Source organism: Benincasa hispida, chromosome 8 (genome assembly GCF_027475165.1).
Source record: "Benincasa hispida cultivar pf3 chromosome 8, pf3_genome.v1.1, whole genome shotgun sequence".
Taxonomy (NCBI): Eukaryota; Viridiplantae; Streptophyta; class Magnoliopsida; order Cucurbitales; family Cucurbitaceae; genus Benincasa; species Benincasa hispida.
The window spans coordinates 996,276-1,009,263 of record NC_143485.1 but is presented as its reverse complement, the minus strand read 5'-3'; positions in this window follow the sequence as shown (position 1 = coordinate 1,009,263).

The following is a 12,988-nucleotide window of genomic DNA, read 5'->3' as shown; positions in this document are numbered from 1 at the left end:
GTACACGATCTTGTAGGAAAAGCTAAGTGATCGTCTATATGATCGTTTAGTAAAACTTGGGCGCTAAGCGACCATTTAGATAAGCATATGCGGGTGAGTGGTCGTTTAGCAAACGTGAGCTATCATATATGCTCTCAAGTACTAAGTGGTCGAATGCAAAACACTCAATGAGTAATTAAGCATGTTATTTGCAAAATGAAAACAATTTTCATTTTATTCTTCAGTTATGAAAACCAAAATGAACTTCCTACTAACGCATGGTTACGGAGAAAATGCCGACCAATTATCCCATAACTTTCCATTTAATAAAAAAATAAATATAATCATATTATATTCATAACTTATAAGTTGTTTACGACACGTAAAAGTTGTTTACGTTATTTCAGATTTTGGGGCGACCGACACATGTGTTGGTGCAAAACCCTAAGTAAATGGAACATCATTCAAAAGTATGCCTATCTGTAGGCTACCCAAAAGTTGAATACTTCTTCAAAGAAAATAAAGTATTTGTATTTACAAATGCTGCTTTTCTTGAAGAAGACTACATGATCTATTGGGGTTGATGACCTAAATCTCGTAGGGTCCATTAGTTTGTAAATGTTTTGAACAAACTCATTTTTTATTTAATAAAATATATGATATTTTATTCCAATTTTTTATTTGCATTAACTACAAACCAATAAACTAATATCCAAGGTTATCTTGTAACTTAAAAATGTATGTAGAGACATACGGGTGGATCATTTTTAAGTGATAACCAGAATGGTCTATAGTAGATAGATAAGATTGGATACCTTATCCTGGTGACACTATGAGTATGGACCGCTTTGTAAGAGTTATAATTTTTATAAAGTGCTACAAATGCTCTGATCCTAATCATTCATGTATAGACATGTAAGTGGAGATATTCTATACAAAGGACCTTGTTAAGACCAAACCATGAAATGTTTAGTCTCATTATATAACACCGTTCATAATAAAGACTTACATTTCACCGCGATGACGATAAGTAACATGACCTGAATCCTGAGTGAGTTATGAACTCTTGTCTATGAGGGCGGTCCTTTGATTTTTATGGGTGAAAGTGTCCAGATCGCAGACTCAATAAGCCTACCATTTTAGGGATTCGTCTGATTAGGGAGCTTGGAACACAACTACACCCAAGAAGGAATTCACTCCTTCCCCGAGGTTGGGGTAAGTAGATAAATTGCTCCCTTAAGGGCTATTTCCGGGGCTTGAACAATGTGGCGCCACACCCTCTCCTAGCCCGAGAGGGGTTTAGTCATAGTTGGACTATGATATATTGTTCATTAGAAGAATCAGTGGTGTTTAAAGTGTTAGACGTAACTACAAAGACAAAATGGTAATTGTGGCCCAGCTATACTTACGAGCAATTTATGAAGGGTTATCGTACTGTTTATTGGTTATATCCAATGGACACAGAAATATATATGTAGTGCGAAGAGTGCAGTTGTCAATCTTTAGTGGAGTGCCCAACAGTTAATAGATGGTGAATAACTGAATTAAAGAGTTTGATTAATTATTCATGTATCGTTGGAGCTTCGAGCTACAGATCCATGAGGTCTGATGCATTGTGAATATGGTGAAATAATGGTGTATAATGTGATGGTGATGTATGCGTTGTACATGCAATTTTTCCTAGCAAAATCCAAGTGTAAATCCTACTAGGTTGCTGATGACATGCAGAAATGCATGTCATCTTAGGCCTTTTACTTAGAATCATGAAGGTTGTTCAGCAAAATATGCGACAATTGTGCTAGGAATTCATGAGAAAAAGAGTTTGTGTCGATCAGCATGTCGAATCTCAGCTAACCAATTACTTTGCGATAATTATGCCTTCAATGTTCTATTTTTGTAGCCAATGTAAGAAATGAACGCAAACGCGAAAATCGGACCATCGCATAGATGACTGCATGCGGAGAAACACTCCATCGCAAAGCCAAACGCATCAATCAACGCATAGATGTTGCGGTAATCAGCCGTATGCGTCCATCGCATGGTAGTTGCGCTCTTCAAGTGATTGCGGTCATCATGTAGAGTTGCGGTGTTAAGCAAATGTGGCCATTGAATTATTGCGGCTACGCGACAACGCATTCTAATGAGATCAATACAAGGTAGGTGGAATGAACACATCAACACATCTACCTCGAGAAAATCCAAAGCTGATGCTGACATTTCACCTACCGCGCCGTTGGTGGCAGAGGTTCAGAAAGGACTAACGCGCCGAACGTCAGACTCAGAGCAGTCCAATTAATGTTGACGGCAGTTCAAACTGTATAAATAGAAGCCGATAAACAAAATTCCAAGTTATCTGGAGGAGGATCCTTGTGAACTAGGGACTTTCCCCATGATCCAGACAAACGGCGTGAGAAGATGGTTAGGAGTTCTTCACCTCCTTCATCCATTCCGAGTGACGACCGGAGCCTTCAATCGGAGCTAGATCTCTAGAGACTCAGCTCCTCCACCCATCCATGGCACCACCAACAACCTTGACACACATCTGCTAGAAGCAAAGTTTTGCTTCCAGCCGGTCATTTCTTTTTCCTTTCTTTTCCTAAAGTGTATTGTATGACATTTTGAATTAAGAAATTAATACAATGTGTTTTCAATGCGTTTCTCTATTCCTTTGACTCCATCTCCATCTTCTTGCTTAGCATCTTTACTTTCATTGCAACACTTAGTGGGAGTGCTTGGGTATTGCATACTTAGTCATGTGGATTAGGAATATGAAGCATGAAGCAACCCATCGAGAGGTGTGTGTTACATGAGTATGTGAGTAATCTTATTTGCTTAGTGTGAAGCTGCTACAACGCCTGTCTATAGGATAGAACATTGCTTGTCTATGAGTGAAGTCAACAACAATCAACTGCCCGAGAGAGTAAGTGGTTGGACGCATTAAGCAAGGTATGCATTGTTCACTAGGGATAGTAATAATCTTAGGTCAACGAAGTTTATGTGATTGTCTTGTATTATGTATGCTTCATTCCTTCATTAGGGATATTCAATAGGGTAGTTTAAGGATAGGATCTAGGCTTGGGAAGGTCAGGTCAGAATCTAGGCTTGGGAGAGCCAGATTAGAATACATAATACAAGAGATAGGCGCTTAGGAATGAACACTATTTGTTATTAACGCATCGCATGCATCCTAGAGATAGGATACGATTGAATGCGGTCACTGCAGCATTGTGTGTATTTTGCATCATCGCATAGGAAAAGAGTAGAGATTTAGGAATAAGCTCTATGCACACTTTTGCATTCAACACATGCGCCCTAGAATTAGGAGCACCGCATTTCCATAAGAAAATGACTTGTCGTGTATGGTTGTAACATGATCGCATAATCTGACGCTGACTAAGGTTGCCCTTGCTATCACTCTTAAGTTTTGCAATGAAAACATCTCCACATTTTATATTTTCCCACACATTTATTTCATGTCAAGGTTTGTCGCACCTCTACCTTTCATGCATATTCTCATTGTGTTTTCTGTTAGATAGGAATAGGAGTAGGATTAACGTAGCAACATCCCCTCCATTCTTTTATTCAACCACCGCACGCACATCACCACAAACATATAGTTACAAGTCCGTGTGTTCGACCTCGTATTACTCGAGAAACTTGCTTTCATGTTATACTTGGCGTGAATGCAAGAAAATTTATGACAGGATGCATGGTCATCGCATACATTTGTTAACGCATTTTTCATTCCAACGCATAACCATCGATGCATGACTATCAATGCATATCTTAGGAACATGCATCGCATACTACATTCACGGAATTTTTGTTGTCGAGTAAAATTGACTTCCAATCCTCGCGCACTAGTTGCCTGGTAAGCCTAGGGTCGAACACAGGGACTATGGAGACAATATGCGACGGTGATTTCTGATTCCTTTGTGGTGACAAAAAAAACAATGAGTTGGTTAGTATGTTTGTTTAAGGTATAGATTCTATGTGGCGGAATTGAGAAAAGAGTTAATAACCATGAAAGGTACAATGATTATGTGGAGAACGGGTTGAGATGGGATTTAGCTAACACTTTCTAAGATTGCTAACACTTCCTAAGATTGCGTTTAAGTTATGCGATCATGCTACACACATATAATAGCAGGTCATCTCTCAATGAAAATTCTATAGCTCCTAGTTTTAGGACGCATGCGATGCATACGATGATGTCTATAGGACTTACGTCTAGGCCTCTATTCTTGTCTATGTGATGATGAATAACACACACATACACAAGGTGACCGCATACTACCATGACCTATTTCTAGGGTGCATGTGATGCATGTTAGCAAACAGAACTTATCTTTATGTTTCTATCTCTTGCTTATGCAGTTCTAATCTAACTTTCTCAAGCCTAGATTCTAACCTAGCTCTCTCAAGTATAGGTTCTTTCTTTTCTCTCTCTCCAGTAGCTCTAAAGGGGTGATGGACACATACATAAGACAAGATGATCGCATAAAATGAAGATTTGAGGTCATGCTAGCTAAGTGCTTCTCAATCCATTCGGAAGTTTAGTTACTCATGCGTAATGTAAAGAGAGTGAACAGACGTAGAGATGCAAGTTCCATTTTATAAATGAAATCAGAATACAAAATGATAATGGGAAGTAAGGATAGGGAGCCTGGTAGCAATGTCTTGCTTCCCAAGGCTTGTAGACTGTGTTTTTCTCTACTCTGCCCAAAACAATATTCTTGATTTTGCAAGAGTCGGCCCTCTCTCTGTTCTTAATGCTTCCCGACACTCTATCGAGCTAACCAGGAATTATCTTCCAGCATCTTTTCTCTTCACTCGCCTCCGCCTCTAAGTATTTAAAATTACAGACTATGGCTATCTATGTATATGGCGAAAAAGAACTCCAAATTATAACTCCTGAACTGGAACGAAACTCTTTCTACGAAGGTGGCCTTCGGTATCTATAAAGCTTCAGGGTGAAGGGCTTTTCTCTCAAATGATTGCACTGATGGGATGTCATTAAATCTCTGTCTGATACGCCGATTAATTGTCATCGAAAAGTTGAGTGTACTTGCTATAGTGTTGTCGTTAACAGCTTGTCAACTAAATTCGGATTCGACCGTCATCAGCTTTCTGTCCCATCGTGATTTATTAAGCTTTCACCTTGATGTGTCATCTTTATGCGGCCACCTTCTTAAGCGGATCTTCGTGAACGCATACGATCGCATAGCCTTGCGGTCGTAATCTTCTAATGCGTTTGGATGCTGAATTCCTTTGATCGCAATTCTTCCTTGCGCCAACAAATTTTCCTGCACAAAATACGTAAATTAGCTGTTTTAATGTGATGGGTGCATACGATCGCAATGTTCTCAACTTAATGCTTTTGGACACGATTTTTCATATTTTTATCGTCGCAATCCTACATTGTTTTATATCTTTGTGTTGTAATAACGTGCATTTCTGCCCGTTATCAAGGTCCCCATGGTAGCTCAATAGGATTAAATGAGAATCAATTTTTGTATTAAATTGAATTGTTCAAATTAGTTGAGGGATTTAATTATATATGATATAATTAAGTATTTTATTTATATGTGATATAGTTATTATAATGTATTTGATACATTTATGAGAGGAAATAAATATCTGAAAATGATTCAAATATTATTTATATGAATTGGATTCATATTTGTAAAATTTAATATAAATGAGACTTATATTAAATGTCATATGAGAGAGAAAAGAAACTGTAAGTTATATTGTATATGATACAATTTAAAAATATAATTTATATGTGATATTTGATGTAACATATAATTTAGTATATATATATATATATATTAGTTATCACACATATATATATATATATATATATATATTAAATGTTATTTTACTTTTACATAAGGGAGGGAGTTATAACTCCTTCCCCCTCTTTTCTCTCCACTCATGTAAGCGAATGGATGGTGTTATTTTTGGATAGGAGAGAGTCTCTTTGATGATAGTGACAAAGTAGAAAGAAAGAAACGTTATATGAGAGTTGTTGTTCTAATAGATCAACAAAAATTCCTTATCCTCCTCTCTACTTTAGTTATTCCCTCATTCTGAAATATTCAGAGCCCACCACTCTTAGATTCTCTATTTGAGAATACCAAGGTCACCTTCATAATAGTTTTTGTTTCTTGATCGAGGGATTATTGAACAAGATCATCAAAGGTAAGGGTTTTTGAAACTGTAAGTTTCCTTTTAATAAAGCATATTGTATTTTATATAAATGCATAAATTGTTCTTTCTTTTATGTAAAAATTTCATTATATGAGATATGGGAATTTGGATGATCTCGCTTCCGATCAAGGTTCTCTTCAATAAGAACCTATACTTTGTATCGGAGCCAGGTTTGCTGGTTTACTGATCCCAAATTCCATTTCTTATTCAATCAATTTTTACAATAATGGTCGGTTTTAATCTTTTGCATTCTGTTCATGGTTCATGCGATGAATGGTTTAGTAATGAATGTAGTATTGTTGATGGATGTTTCGGGATAGGATGTTTAGTTTTTAAGGCTTTATTCTTTTACACATTTGGTTTGTAAAGGCCCCTGTTTTGGGCATAATTATGCTATAGAGTGTGTATTTATTGTTTTGAGTCACTCGTGTTGTTCCTGGTTAGCTACTCATTACCTTATTATATAGTTGTTATATATGTTAGTAATGAATTGAGATTACATGAAGCATGACACTACCTTAGGTTAATTTATAAATGTTACGATTAACTAAAGTATGTCAAGCATGCAATAAATGTTTTAATTCTTTCATTTATTTATAATCGTCATGATAGAGTTAATAGAAAACTCCAGTGGGAGATTAATAAAATATACGATACGTTATTTTTAGCTCTCACGTCTCTAAGAGTTAACAATTCAGATTTAAGCGGTACTTCGTATCACCCCAGGAGTGACCTCCCTTCAAAAAGTATTTTTTAGCTTAAATCTAGATTACAGTGAATAAGAGGAAATTGTTCAAACATAAATCAATTATTCGATATATAGATTTCAATTGCCATGTCTCCACATAGTTTACATGGTGAGCTTTATATGACGCGTCGTGTCACCCTAGGAGTGACTTCCCTTCGAAAAGTGTTTTGTATGAGTCAATATCAATGTAAACGGGGGAAATAGTTCATAGTAAGTGGATCAAGGATATGTGTCAATATATCCTACGATCTCCTCCATTAGTCTGAACTGTGAGATTCCTATGTTGCGCCTGCTGGTTAGCTTTAAGTGGCCCTTTGCTAGTAGTTTAGCGATGGCTATCCCTACAGAGGGTTGTAACGTAGGATTCAGAAAAACCCAGACTTTAATAAAATGAATAGGGTCTTATAGTTTCATCTTGGATATTGTCTTCAATTTTGGAGGAAAATTCATACCGTTCTATAGGATCTGAAAATGATGGGTCACACTTACACGAATTACTAAATTATTAGTAAAGATCTTGACCAAAAACGATAACTAAAAGACTATAGGAATAAGAGTTATTCCGGAGACAATAGAAATAAGAGTTATTCTAGGGATAGTGTTTGGTCAAAATTGTTTGCTTTAGTGAAGGACTATATGACTACCCCTCGGTAGCACATATTTTGACTCACTAAAGTATCGTTTCAAGTAAATAATTGTTATGGGTACATTTTGCTAAAACTTGATTTTGGATTTAGTTACAATTTTCTAATTAGAATTTGTTTCAATTTTATCAGCATGTCGAATTCTTCTAGAAAACTCACTTCCGATTTGAATAACAGTAAAATCAAATCAACAAACAAATTACTAGTGGTTGATTACACTAAAAGAGTTTTAACAGAGGATTGTCCTCTATCTACCAACTCATCTGAAATTATGAATTATGTAGATGAGAGTGCAGAATTCAAACAACAAGATAAATATGAGTTACTTGTTATCGAAGCCTGTTTAGTGGAAAATGATAATATCTAGATAATTGATTCAGGTGCCGCTAATCATGTTTGTACTTTCTCACAGGAAACAAGTTCCTGGAGACAGTTGATAGAAGGTGAAACAATATTTAAGGTAGGGATCGTGGAGATTGTTTCAGCCAAAGCAGTGGGAGATATGAAGTTATTTACAGGAGATAAGTACATTTATTTGAAAGATGTATATTATATTCTCTATGAAAAGGAATCTAATATCTATCTCTTGTTTGCTAGAAAAAAGTTATAAAAGTTTATTTCAAAAATGATGAAGTGTTCATCGATATAGGAAATAAACGGATTTGCTCTGCAAAATTAGAAAATAACTTATATATGTTAAAACTAACTGAGGACAAAGCCATATTAAACATAGAGACATTTAAAACTTCTGGGACTCATAAGAAAAGGAAGATTTCTCCAAATGCCTATCTTTGGCACTTGAGACTAGGTCACATAAATCTCAACATGATTGAGAGATTGGTTAAGAATGGTCATCTAAATAAGTTGGAAGACGGTTCATTACCACTATGTGAGTCCTGTCTCGAAGGTAAAATGTCAAAAAGATTTTTTTCTAGAAAAGGTCTTAGATCCAAAGAACCCCTATAGCTGATTCACTCAGACCTTTGTGGGCCTCTAAATGTTAGAGTAAGAAGAAGGTATGAATATTTCATCAGTTTTATAGATTATTACTCTAGGTATGGGCATATTTACCTAATGCACGAAAAATCTGAAGCTTTTGAAAAGTTCAAAGAGTATAAGACTGAGGTTGAAAACCAATTAGGTAAAAAGATTAAAACACTTCGATCGGATCGAGGTGGTGAATATATGGACTTGGAATTCCAGAACTATTTAATAGAACATGGAATTCAGTCTCAACTCACAGCCCCTGGCAGACCTCAGCAAAATGGTGTGGCAGAAAGGAGAAACATAACCTTGTTTGACATGGTTCATTCCATGATGAGTTACGCTCAGTTACCAAATTCTTTTTAGGGATACGCAGTTGAAACTGTGGTGCATATTTTGAACATAGTTCCAGTGTTTTTGAAATGCCTTACGAGCTCTGGATAGAACGTAAAGGAAATTTACTTCACTTCCAGATTTAGGGTTATCTAGCACATGTGTTGGTGCAAAATCCTGAAAAGTTGGAACACCGTTCAAAAGTATGCCTATTTGTGGGTTACCCAAAAGAAACAAATGGCGGTTTCTTTTATGATCCTTAGGAAGATAAGGTATTTGCATCGAAAAAATGCAACTTTCTTAGAGAAAGACCATATAAAGAATCATCCAACCTCGTAGTAAGCTAGTAATAGAAGAAATGTCCAGAGAAATGACAAATGTATCAACAAGAGTTGTTAATAGAGCAAGTCCTTCAACAGGAGTTGTTGATAGAGCAGGTCCATCAATAAGAGTTGTTGATGAAACTGAGACTTCACATCCTTCTGAAGAGTTGAGAATGCCTTGTCATAGTGGGAGGGTTGTGCAACAGCCTGACCGGTACATGGGTTTAACTAAAACTCAAATCATCATACCAAATGATGGTTTAGAGGATCCATGGTCTTTTAACCAAGCAATGAATGATATGGATAAAGACCAATGAATTAAAGCCATGGACCTTGAAATGGAATCTATGTATTTCAATTCTATCTAGGATCTTGTAGATCAACCTTAAGGGGTAAAATCCATCGGTTGCAAATGGACCTACAAGAGAAAATGAGACCAAGCTGATAAGGTACAGACCTATAAAGCTAGACTTATGGCAAAAGAGTTTACCCAAAGAGAAGGGATAGATTTTGAAGAAACCTTCTCTCCAGTTGCCATGATAAAGTCTATTAGAATACTCTTGTCCATAGCCACATTTTATGATTATGAAATATGGCAAATGGATGTCAAGACATCTTTTCTAAATGGCTATCTTGAAGAGAGTATCTATATGTCTCAACCAGAAGGGTTTATACAGCAAGGTCAAGAGTAAAAGGTTTGCAAACTTAATCAATCCATTTATGGATTGAAACAAGCTTCTAGATCCTGGAATATGAGATTTGACACTACGACTAAATCTTATTGCTTTGAAAAAAATGTTGACGAACCCTGTGTATATAAGAAAATCGTTAACAAAACTGTTGCTTTTCTGGTGTTGTATGTTGATGATATTCTAATCATTGGAAATGAGATAGAATATCAAGCTCACGTTAAGAGATGGTTGGCTTCACAATTCCAAATGAAAGATTTGGGAGAAGCACAGTATGTTCTTGGAATCCAAATAGTTCGGAATCACAAGAATAGAACATTAGCATTATCTCAAGCATCTTATATAGACAAGATGTTGTCTAGGTATAAAATGCAAAATTCCAAGAAATGATTTTTACCTTTCAGACATGGAATTCATCTGTCTAAGGAACAGAGTCCTAAGACACCTCAAGAGGTTTAGGAGATGAATCGAATTCCATATGCATCAGCAGTAAGGAGTTTAATGTATGCAATGTTATGTACTCATCCTGATATATGCTATGCCGTAGGAATTGTCAATAGATTTCAATCCAATCCTGGTCATGATAATTGGACTGCTGTTAAAAACATTCTCAAGTATCTTCGAAGAACGAGAGATTATATGCTCGTGTATAGTGCTAAGGATATGATCCTTACTGGATACACTGATTCTAACTTTCAGACCGATATTGATTCGAGGAAATTAACTTCGGGGTCAATATTCACTTTAAACAGACGAGCAGTTGTGTGGAGAAGTTGAGTATGTAGCTGCAAGTTAAGCAGCAAAAGAAGTAGTATGGCTCCAAAAGTTCCTGACAGATCTAGAAGTAGTTCCAGATATGCACCTGCCTGTCACTCTCTATTGTGACAATAGTGGAGTGTTGCAAATTCAAAGGAACTACGAAGCCATAAAAGAGAAAAGCATATCGATCGAACGTACCATCTCCTCAAGGAGATTGTACACAAAGGAGACGTAGTCGTCACCTAGATTGATTCCCAAGACAACTTAGTTGATCCATTTACAAAGCCCCTCTCGGCTAAAGTGTTCGAGGGTCACCTAGTAGGACTAGGACTACGAGTTTTGTATAACTAGGGCAAGTGGGAGAATTTATAGATATAGTATTGTCCTAGTTTATTGTATTTGTACATTTTATTCTCTCCATGTAAACTCAACATTGTATATATTTGTATACATTGATCCATTGGAGTTTTAGTCCAAGTGGGAGTATTGTTGGGTTTTATGTCCTAAAACTCGAAGTTTGTAAAATGATAAACATTTTCTATAATCAATAAACTTATTATTGATTTCATAAATTGTATGAAAGTCTAAATCCAATAACTAAGACCCATGACTATTACATGAGTACTTGAACTTTATGTGGAGACATAAGAGTAGATCAAGTTCAAGTAAATAGTCAAAATGATCTATGGTACATGAATAAGGTTGGATACCTTATTTTGGTAACACCATTGGATGCGGCCTACTCTACAATTGTTACAAAAAGTTGTAAAGTGCTACATATGAAGTGATCCTAATTCGTACATGTTATGACATGAGGAGTAGGGGCGTCCTACGCAATGAGTTTGCATAAGATTGGACCAAAAAATAAGTCACTCTTACTTTTTAACACTGTTTACTGTATAAGACTGACTATTTCACCTAGATGACCTAGGTAACTCGATCTTAATCCTGAGCTAACTATGAATTCTTGTTTATTCGAGATTACCTTTAGATTTGCATAGGTGAGGGTTGGCTCAATAGCGCCGGCTCAATATGACTCCCATTTCAAGGGCAAGACCTAATAGATAGCTGGGGACATAGAGTGCAAGATGGAGTTCATGCCTACCCAATTTAGGGATAGGAAAAAGGTTGTTCTCTCAAGTACTGAATCCAAGTCTTGAATAAGGGGCCCCATGTAACGCATGGTTTTATACTATGATGTAAGTCCATGCCATAAACTTGATGACATAGATTTTATGCGATGATATGTGATACTACTTCTAGATATGCGTTATTAACGAATGTTCATGTAGTATGTTGTGCGTTGTCACAAGTTTCCTTGCGTTTAAACCAAGTATAATTTCACCGCAAGTTTCTCGGTGTGATCTAAGGTCGAACACAGGGACTGTTTTAGGTTATTGCATTATGCTTGTGATATATGCGACCAGGGGTTTTTCAATTTATAAAAGAGTTTTGTGTAGAAGTAATTAAACATGCGATAAAGTAAAGTAAGCGGTAAAAATGCGATAATAACATAATTTTGTTAAGGTAAATTGCAGTAAAGTAAATCTCCGATAAGATGATACAAGATACAGGTTTCATGATATAAGATACTGAGGTCAAGGCTTGCTGTGACGATTATGCAAAGATTGTGTAATGCGGTGACAAGTCTTATGTGCGAATCAGAAAGAGAAAAGATAATTAATACAAACAGTGCAAGTTCCTTAATAGCGTTAAAGATATAAGTACTATTCTGCTTATCCCTTGGTGTACACCTCTCGATGATCGGCCGCGTTCCCACATCTCTGTGGTGAAACAGGGATGAACGTAATGAACGCAAGGTTGCTTCCATCTCTAGAAGTACTAATTTCTTTAGTTAATGCATTCTTCTAATCTTCTCTCGATAGATCAGAATAACATCTTCACTTCTGCTCTCACAGGTGAAGATGTCGTCTAGCATGCCTTAACTAAACGCATTTATCTCTTTACCACAGATTAAGTTACTCGTTTAATCCATATTAATTACCAAGGTATTAAGAAAACTTCATGGAGAAAATGATTAATGGGGACGCGGAAAAAGACAGAAAAGTGAAAATAAAAGTGATTAAGGCATTCAATAAAACTATTTAGCGTCTGATACATGATTTGTGAATAAAGAGACTAAGAAGATGAAATACACTTGATGAAATAGAGTTAGAAACAAATACAAATAAGCGCCAATGTCTTAGCGTCGATCTAGATGGAGATTTGCTTGTCGGCGTGGATGGATCGTGTAGAAGGATGAGCTTCCCTCTCAGGTTTGCTCAACTGGTAGTAGGGATCTAAGCACAGAGC